Genomic DNA, 18,059 nt, shown 5'->3' with positions numbered 1-18,059 from the left:
GGCAGCCAGAAGCTCTCACCATCATCTCTCTATTTTACATGCCAGGAATACTGTGCTGGGGACCTTCCTGGGTCTCCACTCAACGTGAAGTCTTGTAGAAGCCCAGTACTGTGGGATCTGAAACAGGGATGACCAGGCACCATGGGAGAGCACAGAGAAGGGGCACTGAGCCCAGACTTGGAGGCTCAAGTAGGCCTGAGGTGGTGACTCAAAGGCCCAGAAAAACAGGGGACAGAAGGCGTGTGGAAGGGCATTATGAAGACAGAAGCAGGGACCAGCATCATGAATTTGGGCACCTGCCAGCACTTTCATATGGCTGGAATGAAATGTCCACATGGGAAGCTGTGGGTGCTGAGATGGAAGCCGGGTCACGGCGGCCTGTGTGCTAAGCCAAGGATGTGAACTTCACCCCGAAAGCTAAGAGGAGCCACTGAAGAATTTTAAGCAGGACAGTACCATGATCTGATTTTTATTTTAGACTGGCCTCTACTTAAAGCTCACTCCATCAGCAGAGGAAAGATCTAAGACAGGCAGACCAGTTAGAGGCGATTGCAGTAAATAATGAAACCTAAGATGTCAGAGATGTTGAGGAGGTGGGTGACTGGTGTGGCGAACAGATGGTTAGCAGAGCTGATCAGAGGCAGAGAAAACAAGAGGCAGGTTGAGTTGGCAGGGAGAGGGGAGGTGGAGGTGAGCCCAGTGCTGGGGATCCCAGACACGCAGGCCTGGAGCTCAGAAGAGAGGGCTGGCTGGAGAGCAGGCTGGAGAATCAGCGGGCCCCAAGAGGTTGCCCAGAGAGCATCGAGAATGAGAAAAATAAAGACCCCAGCACAGGTCTTTGGGAAATTCTGCCATTTGTGAGCTTGTGGGAAGAGAGGAGCCCAGAAAAGGTCTGGGAAGGGAGGGCAAAGTCATCCACACCATGCAGACGTCAAGACAAAAGAGATGTCACTAAGCTGAGGGAGGAGACGGCTTCCAGAAGGGAGAGGGTACAGCACCGAGTGTCCAGAGACTGCACTGGGCAGAATAAAAGATAAACAAGAACAATTTTGGGTGGAGATGGGGGAAGCCTGGTGGCAGAAAGCAGGGCGCTGGAGTGAGTGGAAAATGAGGAAGAGGCCACCCTTTCAAGCAGGTTGGTTTTATAGGGACAACACCACAGCCAGAAGGGGGAGGGGTTGAGGGAGGGTTTCTTTAAAGGGGGAGGGGCATGTGCATATTTATTTGCCCAAAGGAGATACCAAGATAGAGATGGGTTGTTGGGGAGAGGCGGGGTGACTGATGGAGGTGAGGGAAAGGGGATGCACAGAACCCCTGGAGGGATTAGCCCCAGGAGTCAAGACACCACGTGGTGCTGGGATGGAGGAGGTGGGGAGTTGGGGGTCCACAGGGCAGAGGGAGAGGAAGCTGATAGCTCCAACTCCCCAGGGACAGGGCAGTCACTCCGCTCCAGCCGAAGACGTCAACATTTCCAAAAAGCCATATATTCCCTATTTTCTGTGAAATCTCTTGATTTTTAAATGTTTGCAACTACCTCAAAAAAAGTTTTAATTGTTGTGCAGGCCCGAAACATGGCTCTGGCCCAGACTGAGCCAACGACCCCCCCAGCGAGCTCCCCAGGCTCCAGGATCTCCACACCCACAGCTGCTTCTTCCTCTCTTCTCACCCTTCACGTGGGCGTCTCCCCTCTGCGAGGCCTGAGAAAGCATTTCCTTTAGAGGATCGAAAATACTTTTTCCCAAACTCTGGTAGATCTTCAATTAGACGTAAATACTAACGCTTGAATTCTGTCTGCTCTCTGCCCCACCCTGAACTCTGAATTTAATAGACACTGTCCTATAAGCATGTAAATGTTCCACAAAACACCCTCCAGACAAAGAAACCCTTGAGAAGCCTTCTGAAGGAGTCAATAATTCTTCTGTAGTAAGTGCATTTTCTACAAGCTTTTCAAAGAGCTGAAAGGAGAGAAGGAGAACTTGAGTTTCTAGGCCCTGGAGAGGGAGAGGCGGGGCCCCTGGTGTCCTGAGCCAGCTCTTTCTAGAGTGTGACTTCCATGGCCCAGGAAGGCACGGTCACCTGCGGATGCTCCCGGGAGCCTTATCTCTCGATGGAGGGTATCATTACTACAATTAAGGTTATCATTCTTTCAGTCCCCACCACCTTCTCTCACCTGCGTATGAGGTGCAGCCTGAAACTGCCCGGGCTTGGTGGTGGCTTCCACAGGTTTATTCTGGTGTTTGCATTCCAGTGCTGATGGCTGTGGTGTGGTCTAACAACAAGGACAAGGATTACTGCTGGGTCACTCATCAAACCATCCAATCAATTAACATTTCTCAAATGCCTACTGTGGGTATATAGAAAAACCAGAGGCCCCACCTTTACCCCCACCCCACATCGCACCCAGCCCACTCCACCCTCGCTTGGAAGTTCTGCCCGTGGAAGAGATAACAGAATCTTAAGAAAGGAGCTGGTATATGCTGAAAGAATCCTTCTGTGAAAGTCCAGGGAACCTCATACAAAGGGGACAATGCCATCTCAGGTTCATCAGTTCAGCAGATCCAGTCCCTATCCTCAAGGATTTTGCAGTAGCAGAAGAAAGGAGATAAGGCGCAATTTAACACTGAGGAACAAGGTGCTGTCAAGTTAAGAAGGTGTAGAAAGGAGGGTTGTGAGTCACTGTCCACGGAGCATCTTCTCTCTGCTCAGCACTAAGCTGGATGTCATGGGGCAGGAGTTCCAATGGGTAGATTGAACCCCACTAGGAGTCCCTGAAGCCTTATGTGGTAGATCGCCAATCCAGGGGTCACCAGCATCTCGGAATAGGGGGCCCATCAAGAAGGAAAGCCCACCTGTGCACAAGATTCCCTGGCCAATGCCAGGATTCTGTCTGCCAGCAACATGGAAACCATGGTTGTTATCAATACCTACAATGGGCTGTTCTTTTCATGTGCTTGTTCAAGTTGACCATCATCCCAAGAAATTACTCTTCCTCAGGAGAAAGTAACTTGGAAGATGATGAATGGAATGAGTCTAGATCTTCACTTTCAAACTGGTGAATTTTCTTATTCAGGCTTCCTTCTTACAGATGATCTATCTTCCCTGTCCTGAGCTTTCAGAGGGATGGTGGGGCCACTTAATTTTTCCTCACCATAAGTAATAATCAAATCCCTCATTAGATTTTCCCTAGGGCTGGGACCATGGATTATTTGTCTTTGTATCCTAGCACAGTGTCCCAGGCATTCTGGAAATGTTTGTAGCTTGAATAGATGACTGACGAGGAAAGGAAGGAAGGAAGGAAGGAGGGAAGGGAGGGAGGGAGGGAGGGAAGGAGGGAGGGAGGATGGAAGGAAGGAAGAAATACTTTTTTCAACTGAATGATCTTCATTTCTTTAACAACCAATGCCGTGAAAACTTTCAAGGCTCTTAAAAACTGCACATAGATTAACCCCATCCCACTGATTCTTCTCAGTCCACAAATTTTCAAAAATCCTAATAGATTAATCAGGTGTGAATTATTTTACAGAAACAATCTTGCTCTTCCAGAAAGGCTTTGGTTGAGTAATTAAGCACTCAGTGACTCTTTCTTCTATTTTAATTTGTTCAGTTTTCAATGACACAATGAAACTCAGCATAAGTCCAAAAAACCACAGAAGAAAGGAATGTTTTTTTCTTTCAGAAAGGATGGCAAACACGTTAGCACTTACCATGTGCCAAACGCTGTTTAAACTTGTGTGTTAACTCCTTATAGCAACTCCGGAGATGGTTGCTACTATTACTTCGTTTTACACAAGAGAAAACTGAGGCACAGAGAGCTTAAGTAACTTGCCCAAGATCACACAGCTAAGAAGTGGAAGAGCTGGGATTTGAACCCAGGCCTTCCAGTTTATGAACCCACACTCAAAACCGTTAAACCATCCACTCATGTTTTGCAGCATATATCAGAAAATGTGAGAGAAAAAAAAAAAAGTCCAAGGCAAAGTCACCGGAATATCCAAAATAAGAAGTTATCCAGGGCCGGCCCTGTGGCTTGGTGGTTAAGTGCGCGCACTGCGATGCTGGTGGCCCGGGTTCGGATCCCGGGTGCGCATCGAGGCACCACTTCTCCGTTCATCCTGAGGCCGAGTCCCACATACAGCAACTAGAAGGATGTGCAACTACGACACACAACTATCCACTGGGGCTTTGGGGGGAAAAATAAAATAAATAAAATCTTTAAAAAAAAAAAAAAAAAGAAGTTATCCAAAAGAAAGTATGATTCTTAGCTAAATATATAGATTGCCTCACAGTATCTTGTTGGTATAACTTGTGGCCAAAACTAGAGTGCCTTAGAAATCCCAGAGTAATATTACCAAAACCAGCAAAGCAAAGATTCTGTAGTAGCTAGACTGAATAAAGGGGTAGGACATGAATTTGGTTTTCAATTCACTTTAGAAAATGAAACAATCAAATCAACAAGCAAATGGTTTCCTGATACAAATATGAAATTAATCTGCTACAAATACAAAATTAATCTGAAACCACCAAAACAAGTCACACTGCCTTAAAATCCTAGGCTCCCTCTAAAAAAGTAATCCTTAGGAGGAGGCCATTATTAAATCCAGCCATACTGGGTGGTGATTCCAATTCAATCACCAGAGATTAATATTAAGGCACTAAGGCGCTGGCCCAGTGGCCTAGTGGTTAAGTTCACACGCCCACTTTGGCAGCCCAGGTTTGCAGGTTCAGATCCCGGGCACAGACCCACACACTGCTTATCAAGCCATGCTGTGGCAGCGTCCCGTATACAAAATAGAGTGAGATTGGCACAGATGTTAGCTCAGCAACAATCTTCCTCAAGCAAAAAGAGGAAGACTGGCAACAGATGTTAGCTCAGGGCCAATCTTCCTCACCAAAAAAAATATATATATATTAAGGCACTAAATGATTCTAAGCTATATCTTGTTAGTAACAGAGAACCATGCCTAGAGACAACTTTCAGGGAGAAAAATCCTTTCACAACCACCATTTTGATGTTAGCCTTAATACAGAGGTTGAGAAAAATGGAAGAACACATGACCTCGATGTGGATGTGGGGAAGGGAACTAGCCATAAAATTAAACAGTGTAAAATTTTAAATGCTCTTCAAGCTTTTCCTTTTAAAATGTACTTCTCTCTGGAAAACATTGTACTAGGTGATATGTGAGCTTAGAAAAGATTAAGGAAGGACACAGCCCAGGGTATGGCTTCTGATGTACCAGAAGATGGGCCTGATATCATCAAAGCCAAGCAAAGGACGGAACCAACAACTTCTGCTGACGTGTTCTGAGCTGATCAAAGAAGAAACCCAGAGGCCGGAGAGCAGAGAATGCACTGCTGCATTGGATTGGACAACTTGGCATCGTCATTCCAGGACACGGCCACTGTGTGGCAGGAAAGGACATGGAGGAAGGGCAGGCTGTGGCACCAAAGAAGTTGGAGCCACTCCAGAGAAGCGAGGACAAGCAGGGGAAAAGAGAGGTCATTCTCTTGCCGTCCTCCAAGACCCCAGACTCTAGCGTTTTACATCTAAAGGTCACAGTAAAATATGTGGAGAAAATTGATACATAACTACTACTATCCAAAAGGGTAGAGACCTGATTACTTATTCATTCCATGTAAAATAGTTACTAAATAACAGAACACATAACAGTTAAATAGCATTATTACTATACATGTGATTATGTTACTAATACGAATCACAATTTCCTGGCCAAGAAGATAGAACTGAAATTTGTATTCTAACAATGAGATGATGTTTTCTGACCAACAGACTGGTGAAAAATAAAGGAGATCAACAAAAACCAATAAGGGTATGGAGAAAGCAGAGGCTTTCACGCCCAAATGTGGGAATATATATGGATACAGCCTCTTGGGAGGGCGATTTGGACTAGCTATTAAAATGTTAAGTGCATGTGCTCCTTCACCCAGCAAGTCCATCTGTAGGTATCCCAGTGAAATACCTGTACATGTGCTCAAAGTGGTTGTGCAAGGATGTTCGCAGACACTGGAAATGACTCAAAGGTCTGTCGGTAGAGGAATCATTAGACAAACAACACTTCATCTATGCTATGCGATATTTCACAACAGTGAAAAAGAATGAAGTGGATCTGTAGTTACCTACACAGACCATCTCCAAAACATATTATTAAGTGGAAAAAAGCAAATTGCAAAACAATACGGTGTGATCTTACTTATGGTTTCTTTTAACCTGCCAAGCTACAGTCTGTGTTCACATAGAGATATGTCCAAATGCATAGAGCAAAATCTGCAGGACGTATGCCAAGATGGTAGCTGTGGTTAGCGCTAAGGAGGAGCGTGCAACTGGGTTTGGGACAAGGAGACCTTCCCTTATTGTTTGAATTTTTTATAAACATGAATTGCTGTGTGGTATAATTAAAATTAAATCTTTGGAAATGTGAGTTTTAAAAACATCTACCTGCCCAAAAGAGTGTTCAGCAGGGTTGAAAGTATTTAGTAGCTGTGATTACTTCAACCAGAGGAGGTGCATTCAATATTTATTTAGCTAAATATTTATTTAGCACCTACTAGGGGCCAGGCACTGTTCTAGACTCTGAGGATAGATTAAAAATCCCTGCCTTCTTAGAGTTTATATTCCAGTGGAGTTTACGGCATCACCTCCTTTGGGATGGAAGGCTCCAGGAGAGAGGTATGAGGAGATAAAATATACCCCGAGGCAGGGGCATGACAGAGATGGGCTCTGGTCATGCCTTCTAAGCCAGGGAAAGAAGAAAAGGCAGAAATAGTTTAAGGCTTTAGTGCAGCCCACAGCATCTAGCTGGCCCCTCACTAAACACTCTCCGTGTCTGCTCCAACCAGCTGTGCAAGTTTGGATGCCTGCAGCGGGGCAGCTCCTGTGCCACACCCCAGGCCTCATGGAGGGATTGAGAACCAAGCGGAAGGGGGAAAGGGTGCAGCCAAACTCTGGTCTGCCTTAGGAGCTCCTGGCTCCTTGGGGCTACCAATCGAGAGTTCCTTTCCTGCATGGGGCCACTTAGAACCATGATGGCTGAGAGCAAACAGGAAGGACAGAAGGACAGACAGTAAGAAGAGGAAAGTGAGTGAATGGAAGGAAGTGGGAGGAGAGGGGAAAGGAGCCTGTGTAGGAGCTGACAGTGCTCCACTCTGGCCAAAAAGGGGAGAACAGCTCCCTTCATGCACCATCTGGCACCAGAGCAAGGCCGGCAGCCCTTACTGTGCTGGGCAGCCATGCGAGAGCCTGCTGGTCCTCCACGTCCTCCCTTCCCCTTCCTCGGCTCCTCTGTCCCCCACACTGGGCCACCTGGCTTCCAGCTGTGCTTCTTGTCTAAGCTGAACAGAAGAGGGAACAGGGCAGGTGAAGAGACTGAAGGGGACCTAACACGAAAAAGTGGAACTGAGACTAAACTTACCGCGGTGATCATTTCCCAGTATATACATATGTCAACTCATTATGTGGTACACCAACAACGAATACAATACTCTATGCCAATTATATTTCAATAAAACCGGAAAAAGAAAAAGAGAAACTGAGTTTGGGGCTCACCCAAGAGATGAAACACACCATTTAAGGTGAGAAGGTTAAGGGAATCCTGTATCACAGACCAATCTGCATTTACAGAAGGACGGCACAGAGAGGGCCCATGGAAGCAAAGGAATGACTCACTAATAGTGAAACTGCAGACATCCTTGACAAGCCAGTAGAGGAAAGATTTCAGGCTAGGGCAGCCTTTCCTGAGGCCCTCAAATCACACCTTATAGGCAACGGGCTGCCCTACCTGAGCCAGGCCCAGCCAGCTTCCCTGCTATGCCCGTTCACACGGGTGCTAGAAGGCTGAGGTAATCTGATTGGCCTGGAGATTCACATCTGCTAGGGAAGCCTGGCTTTGTTAACAATCAGGCTCAGGTTGGAACCTGTTCCTCCCACACCTACGTGCTGTCTCTCAGAGAGTCCCTGATGAGACACACAGGGCGTGGTCAGCAGCTTTGCATTGCTCCAATGATTAATAAAATCCAGTGGGCTTTCAACTACCAAGCCCGGTTGACCATACGGGATATCAAGCTAAAGAACCACCCACTTCATTTCTTTTCCACTTTGAACTAAGAGAATCAACTGGGAGTTTGATGAACTGAGAGAATCAAATGACCCCCCACTTCACGTAGTAAATAATCCTTTCATCTCGCCGACCTCAGGAGCTTGCTCTCTGTGGACAAGGAACCAGCACAAGCCACCTGGGTCAGTGGTCATTTGAACAAGTCCGCGTTGGGCTGGGAATGGTGTTTCTTTCTTGACGATGGAATGTGGGTATTGCTCAAACACACTGCATCACATTAAAACACACAATTCCATACCCACTTCCCCAGGAGTTTTTTGATCTCAGTGCCTCAAAATCTACTTTCTAGGGGCCAGCCCCGTGGCATAGCGGTTAAGTGCACGCACTCCGCTGCTGGCGGCCCAGATTCGGATCCCGGGGTGCACACCAACGCCCCGCTCATCAAGCCATGCTGTGGTGGCGTCCCATATAAAGTGGAGGAAGATGGGCACGGATGTTAACCTAGGGCCAGTCTTCCTCAGCAAAAAGAGGAGGATTGGCATGGATGTTAGCTCAAGGCTGATCTTCCTCACACACACACACACAAAGAAAAATCTACTTTCTAGGAGGACTTTGCCCAAACTTGGGAAAGATAAACACATCTACCAAACCCCAGCCTTGATGTCCTTGAAGGAGGCTTAGAAACGCTCTGAAAAGCATAGAATCGAGTGCTGTATGCTCGGACACCACAAATGCTCTCCTACGCTCACATGTCAGGATTTCACAGCCAAGTGCTGCCCAGCAAAATACACAAGGGCTTTGTCTCATTCTGCAACCGTCTGCGCTGGCAACGGGGCCACTGTTGCTGTGTCTGTCCAGCTCAAAAAGGAGAACAGCGGGGGACGGGGGTGGGGGCAGTTAGCTGCAACAAAGAGAAGGCCAGCCCCACCTTGCTTCAGGTGGAAAACACAACTCTCCACATCCTGGCTGGGGTTTCTAGCCAAAAATTTCACTAGGAAGGGAGGGAGGGAGAAGAAGGAGGGAGAATAAATGAAGATGCTTTCTTTGTACCACCTTCTTAATAAAACAAAGCCTGCCAGGGCACTCAGAATTTCATCAGAAAGATGTATTTTTATTTATTTATTTATTTATTTATTTATTTTGGTGAGGAAGATCAGCCCTAAGTAACATCCAATGCCAATTCTCCTCTTTTTGCTGAGGAAGATTGGCCCTGAGCTAATATCCGTGCCCGTCTTCCTCCACTTTATGTGGGATGCCACCACAGCACGGCTGCACAAGTGGTGCGTCAGTGCGTGCCCGGGATCCGAACAAGCAAACCACGGGCCCCTGCAGCGGAATGCACCCACTTAACCACTTGCGCCACGTGGCCGGCCCCAAATGCATTTTTTTAAATTAATAAAAACAAAAATAACCTATTGGGAACAGAATCATCAAAAGTCACACTTCCCAGATTTAAGCAATGAGTGACATTTCAGACGCCAGCCACTGGTTTTGGACCCAACTGATCAGATCTGGGGACCCCACGCCTCCTCCATGCCCCAGCTTTCTTCCTCTCTTCCTTCCTCCACTTCAATTCGTGGCCATCATATCTCTGCTGCAATTCTGGCGGGGGGCATCTCGAACCCACTCCTGTGCCACCTTCTTCTCCCACCAAACCCCTGCAGGTCTCTTCCCCACTCAGCACGCCCTCTGCGGCCACCACCTTTCTTGGACTTCAGCTCCTCACCTTCTGAGTCACCAAGCTTTTGCTTTACCTCCTTTTCACCCCAACAAGGCAGTCCTGCCTGCCAGAAACATGTGGATTTTGAAGAGTTTGCTGACTGACAGGCTGCACACTTTCCATCCCTTGCTGAAATTAAATCAGACTCATCAACAACTGAAGGAGAGCAGCTGATATGCAAAACTTTAGCCATGACTTATTCCGGAACCAGTTCTGGTGTTTGGTTGGTTGGTTTGGTTTGGAATTGTCCATATGTTTTTACCCCACGTAGAGGCTAACGCCTCTTGGCAATCAGGAAAATACACAGTAATGGACAGAAGGAAAACTGGAGCACGTGTTGCTGAGGGGAAGTGTGTCAAGTGATAAGACAGTGATAGGAGGGCGTATTGAGTTTGTGTCGTGTGCCGTGTGCCCTGTGCCTGGCACTGTGCTGCCGATATGATGGTGAACAAGCAGACTGCATCCCCCCTCACAGAGCTGACAGTCTGATCCAGGAGGCAGACAGCCAGGCAACTGATCACAGATAATTTAATATGAACAGTGCTGAGAACAGGAAAGTACAGAGCAACTGGAAAGCCCGAGCGCTGGCAAGAGCGGGGTATGTTAAGAGTGCTAGAAAGAGCTGAGTGTGGCTGGAGAGGCCAGTCTGAGGCTGCAGGAGTTGACAATGGCCGGAGTCAAAAGCAGGAGTGCTCAGGAGACTGGAGGCGAGCACTCCTGGGGCGTTGGCTGGAACACGGAAAGGCTGAGACATACAGTGCTCAGAGCCACCTCCAAGACCTTTTCTGCCCTGCGTGAGCCTAGATGCGGTTCAAGCTGTCTCAGTAAAGCATTCCTATCCAACTTTCCACCCTCTTGTTTAGTGAGAGTTAACCAAACGCCCACGAATACAGAGCAACCCAGAGTCGGAGCAGAGTCGGCAGGAGGCTCGTTCCACTCCCCATGTTTTTTCCTGTCCTTATTTCTGACATCAGAAAAGCACTATCAAAGGTTCTCCATGATTATGTAACAAGAACGTGGCCAGCAAGCTTCAACCGACACACAGGATCCAACCATTTCCCTTTAGCAATCCTTAAACACCAAAGGTGAGTGTTTGCACAACTTGCTGTGCCGGCTTTTTAACCGTGGGTTGCTGGCAAGCTCTGGAATCACTTTCCAGCAGCAAGAATCTTATTAATCCAAGGTATTTATTTCCTTTTGATAAACAATAATGTGTAATTTCCCATTCTGAGGGACAGTAATTACTTCAAACAAAGGGCAGTCACCAAAAACAGTATTTACAGGGAGTGGTTTTCCTCCATATGAGGACTGTAGCTCAGTTAAAAAAAATTATAATTTTGTTAAAAATCCCTTGGCTAAAAGCATTAATTTGTTTCTCAGATATCATTCAAGAGACAATTAATTTTTGGAAAAACAAAGTGTTCAAACAGAGAGAGGAGAGCAAAAATCCACCCCTCCCCACCAGGCACCCTGGACCACCAGCTCTAATCCCAGCTACGCATGGTGCTGAGTGTGCCCACCTGGCTCCTCTCTCCCACAGCTAAATTCCTAGAATTTATTTTCTAGGAATTTAGACAATCCACACCGGCTGCCTCCACTCTTTCACTTGACCTCCCTAATCTGCCTGAAGGGCCCACTTGAAATTCAAGTTGTGAGCCGGACTTGGACTCTTACAAGTAGAAACTGCCCTGTCATTCTTCTCTCCTGCCTGCTCACATTCCAGCCCTCCCCACTGCCTGGCCATTGGACACAGGGGATGGAGGCCGGATGGGCACTGGCTGGAAAGCTGGAAAGGCCAGAGGTTGTCAAAAGCCTTTCCCCTCACCTGCGCGGGAGTGGGGACCTTAAGGCAGGCAGGGGTCGGTGCCCCTGCTACAGACCAGGGTTCTGCAGCTCAGCATCCGGGGCTGTGTCAGGCCCCCAGAGGGGAAAGCCAGGCGGGCACACACCCCCGCTGTTTGCGAGGCTTTGCTAAAAGGCTCTCCTGTCCCAAAATACCCGAGCTGCCTGCCCACGGGCCTGAAATAACCACCATGAGAGACCCATCCATCAGGGCCCAAAAGCTCTCTTTTTAAATGTAAATATCCCAAAGTATCAACGTATAAGGCGCTGGCACTCTCCAGCACAGCAGTTCCTCAGAGTACAAAGCTGTCGATTGAGGCAAGTCGGGCCTAAGGGAAAAGCATGCGTCCCTCCACCGTTTGGCGCTTAGGTACCTCCCAGAGTATGGGGGCTAACTCCCGCGGCCACGCAGTAGGAGGTGTGAACCTGGCCCCCAGCAACCTCCCCACGGCCCCCCAGGGTCTTCCTTCCCGGCTTTGCGCGGAGCTGAGCTCGGCGCCCGGCTCCCAGCCCCACCCGGCCGCCGCAGGGGACGTGCCTCGCAGCAGCCTTTGGGTGGATAAAAATCTGCCTGGCAACAGGTCACGAGACCCGGATGCGGCCTAGCGATTGGTAGTCCGGCCGAACGGGGCGGGGCGTGGCGGCAGATGCTCCCTGGAGAGTGTCCTCCTCTCCGGAGCCCTGTTGCTTCTCTCCCTCCTACTCCTCCGGCACTGGGGGTCTCTGTGGGAGCCTCTCTTACTCCCTGGACGCTGGCGGCCCCAGGGTTACAGTATGGGGGGCTTAAGGGAGTCATCTGTTTTCTGGCTGGAGCGGGGAACTTGTGCAAGCGCGCTGCTTTACTTAGGTTGTACGTTCATTTGGGGCGCAGGAGGGACTTATTTAGATGGGGAACGGTGCTAAAGTCCCCCTAAATCCCTTTACACTGTCCCTGCTCCCTGGGGGTCCTCTCTTCTTTCCTTCTCTCTCCACGCCCTTGCACTTTCCCGGCCGCTCTTACCCAAACCTCCCCCTTCCCTCTCTCCTCTTACCAGGGCTTTGCTCCTCCCCTGCTGCCTTCTCCGTCCCGACCCCTGGCCACGCCGCCTCCGTCTCTGCCCCATCCGGGGCTCGCTCTTCTGTTTTCCCCCTAGATTTCTATTTGCTTCCTTCTTCCCTCGCGCCCGCATAATTTTCAGGAATGGAGAGCCAGTTGTCAGAGCTCGTGGAGGCTCCTTTCCCTTGAGCAGGGCATCAGGGTGGGTGGGTGGGGGGGTGGGCTTGCTCCGTCCCACCCAGGAGGCGGGGAGGTCCTCCTGCTCCCACTGCTGAGTGTCAGCACGTTCTCAAGGCGGCTCCAGTCGGCCTCAGCCCTGGAGCCAAGCAGGGCCAGCAGGCAGAAGCATAGGAGGGGGGACTCTGTCCACAGCTGGGAACAACTCAGTTCTGCCCAAAACATCTCTCTGGAGCCCTATCACATTCGCAGGCCCTCCCTGAGAGAAGGGGCTCAGCCCCACAGGACCCCGGCTGGCCAGAGGGATGTATACAGGCCTGGCATGCATGCCCACAGCTGCGGGGCAGTGAGTCCACTCGCCAGGCCAGCTCAAGGCCTTCCAGACTGCCTGGATGGTGGCCCTGGACAATGGCTGGGGCTAATTATAATGCAAATATTTTAACTGCAGTTTCTCCCTTGTTTATCATCCTCCTCTGGAAGAGTGAAGATGCAGGAGGGGAAAGACCCAGGGTAACACTGGGCAGGAGGGGCTGGCAGCAGCTGAGGAGGCTGAACCTGGGCCAGGGGTTCACTTTGCTTGAGGCCTGGAGCCTACCCTCACCCCCGAAATGGGCAAATTGGTAAGAGCCTTTTCCTTTCTGGACTGGAACAGAAACCTGCCGGGGTCTCGAGTTTCATTCTAAGATCCCCAAACTTCTCTTGCTCCTGCCAACCCTGCCTTGCTGAGCCTCCCCACACACTGCACTTCCACACTTTCACTCCTGCTGTTCCCTCTCTCTGGAACGCCCTCCCCACACTTGTCTCCAAACCTTGAAACAGTTATAGACTGTTATTAACACCATCTTCCCGGTATCACAGCAATCAGAATGCTATGACAAGTTAAAGCATGGGCTTCTCCGTCAGACCAGACCTAGTTTGAATCAGAACTCTGCTATTTACTAGCTGTGTGACCCTGAACATATTGCTTAACCTCTCTGAGCCTCGGTTTATTTGTGAGAAAAATCATACCCACCTCAGAGGGCTGTTGCAGAAATCAAGAGATAAAGCATGTACAATACATATACAATGCCTAACACAGTAAGTATTCCATGGCAATAGCTAACATTTATAATATTTACTATATGCTAAGCACATTATGTGTGTTAATTTACATCATCCTCACAACGCTATGAGAGAGATACCATATCACCCCTATTTTATAGTTAAGGAAACTGAGGCACAGAGAGATTCAGTAACTTGCCCAAGATCACACAGCTAGGAAGTGGCAGAACTGATAGCTATTATTATTATTATTCCCCTACTAGACTATAGGCTCGTTGAGGAAAAAGGCTTTGCACATAAGTGTTTAATAACTACTTCGGGGATATTGTTAAAAGGTCAAGGCCCTACAAATTGCAAAAGACATCTTCCACTTCCTAAAACCTCCCCAGAAAAAAATTCCCAACTTCCTCAAGGAAGCAGCATTAGCATCATGGGAAAAAAAAAAGTTTTTAATCAGAAAGGTTGGATGGACCTAGGCAGAGTCACCTCTTCCCAGCTGTGTGAGTTGAGACCATCACTTCACCTCTGTGAACCTCACCTTTCTGTATGCCTTCTTGCTGGGATGGAGTGCAGAACCCCCTGGGAGATCTCAAGAGATAAAGCAATTTGTGGACTAGAATGCCCTGTCCAAAGAGAAGGTCTTTACATCCTTAACCCTTCCTGATCCTTGGCTCTACTGCTGGGAAGTTTTTCTGTTAAGGCCAGGCCTCAAGCTTGTAATAGAAATAACAGAGGTTTTTAAAAGGAACTGAAACCACCCTGCTCAGCAGAATGTTCCCCACACATTTGCTGTGGCCCCTGGCAGCACCTCTGCTGGGGGCGTTCAGCCTTAGGAAGCACTTGTGGCCACCAGACGCCACGGGGTGACTCGGAGGCTGGTAAACAGCATACGGCATTCTCGGCCTATGGTGAGCATTCATGCCCTGAATTCTTGGTCCTCGTGAGGAGAGACAGAGAGCTGTTCTGTGTGCAAAGCCCAAAGCCAGAAGATTTCAAAACCCCCATCTGGAGAGCTCTCCACTGCTGAAGTGTGCACACCACTAGCCTTTAAAGTGTGCTTGTGAAATAAACTTGCCCAAACTTGGACTTCTTTCTTGAAAACTTGGGTTTCCTTGTTAATTCCAAAGGGAAAACATGACGCTGTTACAATGGAGAAACTTGGCAATCTCCTCCTTAATCAAGGAATCGAAATCATACAGGTCCTGAGAAGGGACCCCACACCACTTCTGTGGTGTTCCTGCCCCAAGAAGCATAACCTGAATCTAACCACGAGGAAACATCATCAGACAAACCCAAATTGAAGGACATTTCTACAAAACAACTGGCCTCCGTACATGTCAAAAATATCGATGTCACTAATGACAACAAAAAGCTGAGCAATGTTCCAGATTGAAGCAACTGAAGAGACCATGACAACTACATGCCACGTGGGATCGTGGATGACTGAAGCCTAAATTGGGGGAAAAAAGTACTGTAAGAAAATTATTGGGGCAATTGGTAAAATTTAAATATGGACTCAATGTCAGATAATAATATTGTATCAATGTTAAGTTTCCTGAAGTTGATTATTGTATTGTGTTTATATAAGAGAATGTCTATACATGCTGAAGTATTTCAGAGTAAAGGGTCATGGTGTCTGCATTTTATTCTCATATGATTCAGCAAAAATAATGATAATTATAACATCTATATAGAGAGAGTTTGATAAGTCTAAGGGCCGGCCTGGTGGCGTAGTGCTTAAGTTCACGCACCCCACTTCTGCGGCCCCACAGGTTCAAAGGTTCGAGTCCTGGGCGTGGACCGACCCACCACTCATCAAGCCACACTATGGCAGTGTCCCACATACAAAATAGAGGAAGATGGGCCTGGATGTTAGCTCAGAGCCACTCTTCCTCAGCAAAAAGAGGAAGATTGGCAACAGATGTTAGCTAAGAGCCAATCCTCCTCACCGAAAAAAAAAAAAAATGGTAAGTCTAAGTGAAAGGTATATGAATATTCATTGTATTATTCTTGCGACTACTCAGTCGGTTTGAATTCAAAATAAATACACTTTAAAAAAAGAAAAAAAGGAACATCAGTTACATGCCTTGCTGCATCTCCCAAATGCTACTCATGTCCCAGCTGATGCACAACACCAGAGAGCTAAGGTTGGACTAGGAAGAAGTGAGACGTGTACTAGCAACATGCGAAGTTCTGGTGGGTGCTGGGCTTTGCTTTGGGACACTGGAGATACAGTAGTATTTCAACAACACCACCGTTGCTCAAAACATTTGAGTCAGTTTACCAAGTACACAGGAATATTAGGTGCACTACGTTATAATCACACCTTGCTTATCACCCAGTTCAGCCCCATCCACCTAATTAACCAGCCTTGCTCCTGAAAGGATCAGAGACTATTGGAACTGGCCAAGGCCTTAGAGAATGCATGCCTTATCCATGTTACAAACGCGGAAACCGAGGCTCAGAGAGGGACCTTAATTTGCCCAAGGTGATGGCTAATGCCTCTGACTCCCAGACCACTGCTCTTTTCAGGGCTCTGTCCTGGGAACCCTGGAGTATCTTCCAGGCCCTTTGGCTATTTACAAAAAGCAAGAGAGGAGTATTCGTGTTTTCGCAATGAAACTTCCATATACAGAAATTCAAACTTGCCAAACCAAAAACTGAGAGGATTAGGACATTGTCCTGGTTGCTGTCTATCTGCCCCTCCACCCTCAGAGCCCTTCTCCCTGCTTCTCTACCCTGCTCTGTGCCTCCAGGACACTGACCCCTTCACCCGCAACACCTGGGCTCGCTTGCCCTCCAGGGGGAGGCACCAGCGGCAGGAAAGTTCAGGGTATTTCTTCCTGCTTCGCGTGGCGGGCAGTTCCGGCAAATGCTGTGGTCCTTCCTTCATGGCTACAGCTCCTGCTGGCGGTCCGTCCTCCGCCTCCAGCTCATGCTAGATTCCAGGAACACCATTTCTTCCCCAGGCCCCTGTCCCTGGGGGTCTTACCACCCCTTGTGGGAGTCTTTGCCCCTGCCCACTACTCTGTGAACAGTCCCTTTTAAAGTCTCTGTGGTTGAACTATCTTCAAGTGGAATTTGGTTTCCTGCAGAGACCCCAACAGATATAAAAATGAGTCTGAGTTGATGAAAAATATTTACTGCCATTTGTGAGCCTGTGCATTTCAATCTTCCAAATGTCCCCTTATCCACACCACTTCCTCTACACGGACACATTGCCTGAAGCAAAGTGCCCTGTGAGGATGCAGGCCTAGCCCGGGCCCTTCCTGGTCTCCTGAGGGTATTCCCACCCTCGAATGCAGGAACCAGGACCTCAGAGTGTGAGACCTCGTGAATCTGCACCCTGCAGGACTTTAGGGAATAACTTGGACCATCCCTGTCAGGGACTGAGAGGGGACCAGGGTAAGTGGTGATGGAGGAGTCGGGAAGAAGAGAGGGAGTGGGAAATGCGAGTGGGCAGGCAGGACAGGCAAAGGGAAGCCAGGTAGGATGGGCCCTCACACGCCTCTCCAGCCCCTGGCGCCTCCTCCATGCTGCCCCTTCTATGGTAACGGTCACTGCAGGAGGGAGGGCTCCTGTTCTGTGGTCACTGCCTGCAGCCTGGGCCTGATGTGGAAAGAGGGCAGCTGAGAAGTTTCTCACGCTTGAATGGCCCATTGCTGTTTCTTCTCCATCTTACCCACTACCCTCTGACAGCCCCAGCCTGAGAGCCCAGGAACCATGACCATCCTCATCATCCTCGGTAGAAGTATCATTTACACGTGTATATTTCCAGTGTTCAAAGCATTCCAGTTTCCCACATCCATCATGTCATTTGGTCATTTGGTCTGTGAAGGTTAGCAGAAGAGGGTTCTGAGACCAGTGGGTCTAAGACAGCATCTAACCACATGGCACTCAAAAAAATACGTATTGAGTGAATGGACACTGAGGGCCACCACTAGCCTACATCACCCCTTCCTCAAACTAAAAAAATTTTTAATTGATACATTATTGGATAATCTGGGTCGTTCTGCCCAGGGGATCTTTCCAGCCTCGTAATGGGCACCCCTCCTGGCTGTGTACACAAGTGTTCCCCACTGTCACTCACTCACCCCACCCTCCAGACACAAGGGCCATACATCTCGGGTAGCAGGTACACTGTCCCACCCTACACTCTTGTCAGTTTCAGAAT

The 18,059-nt window shown here is 48.5% G+C and overlaps 1 long non-coding RNA gene across 1 annotated transcript in view; it reads right to left on the bottom strand.

The window, feature by feature from the left end:
- LOC147912556 (uncharacterized) overlaps nt 1-12,852 on the bottom strand; it is a 51,559-nt gene extending 38,707 nt beyond the window's left edge. The window contains exons 1-2 of the long non-coding RNA XR_015549721.1: nt 12,663-12,852; nt 2,171-2,269 (exon numbers count right to left, since the gene is read on the bottom strand). This is a non-coding gene — a long non-coding RNA (uncharacterized LOC147912556). The remainder of the gene's footprint in view (nt 1-2,170; nt 2,270-12,662) is intronic.
- Nucleotides 12,853-18,059: the final 5,207 nt, after the last annotated feature.

The sequence above is a fragment of the Ceratotherium simum genome, chromosome 34 (assembly GCF_057802395.1).
Source record: "Ceratotherium simum simum isolate JZ-2026a chromosome 34, ASM5780239v1, whole genome shotgun sequence".
NCBI classification, from domain to species: Eukaryota; Metazoa; Chordata; class Mammalia; order Perissodactyla; family Rhinocerotidae; genus Ceratotherium; species Ceratotherium simum.
Note: the sequence above shows the minus strand (reverse complement) of the source record. Positions and strands in the feature narration are given on the sequence as shown.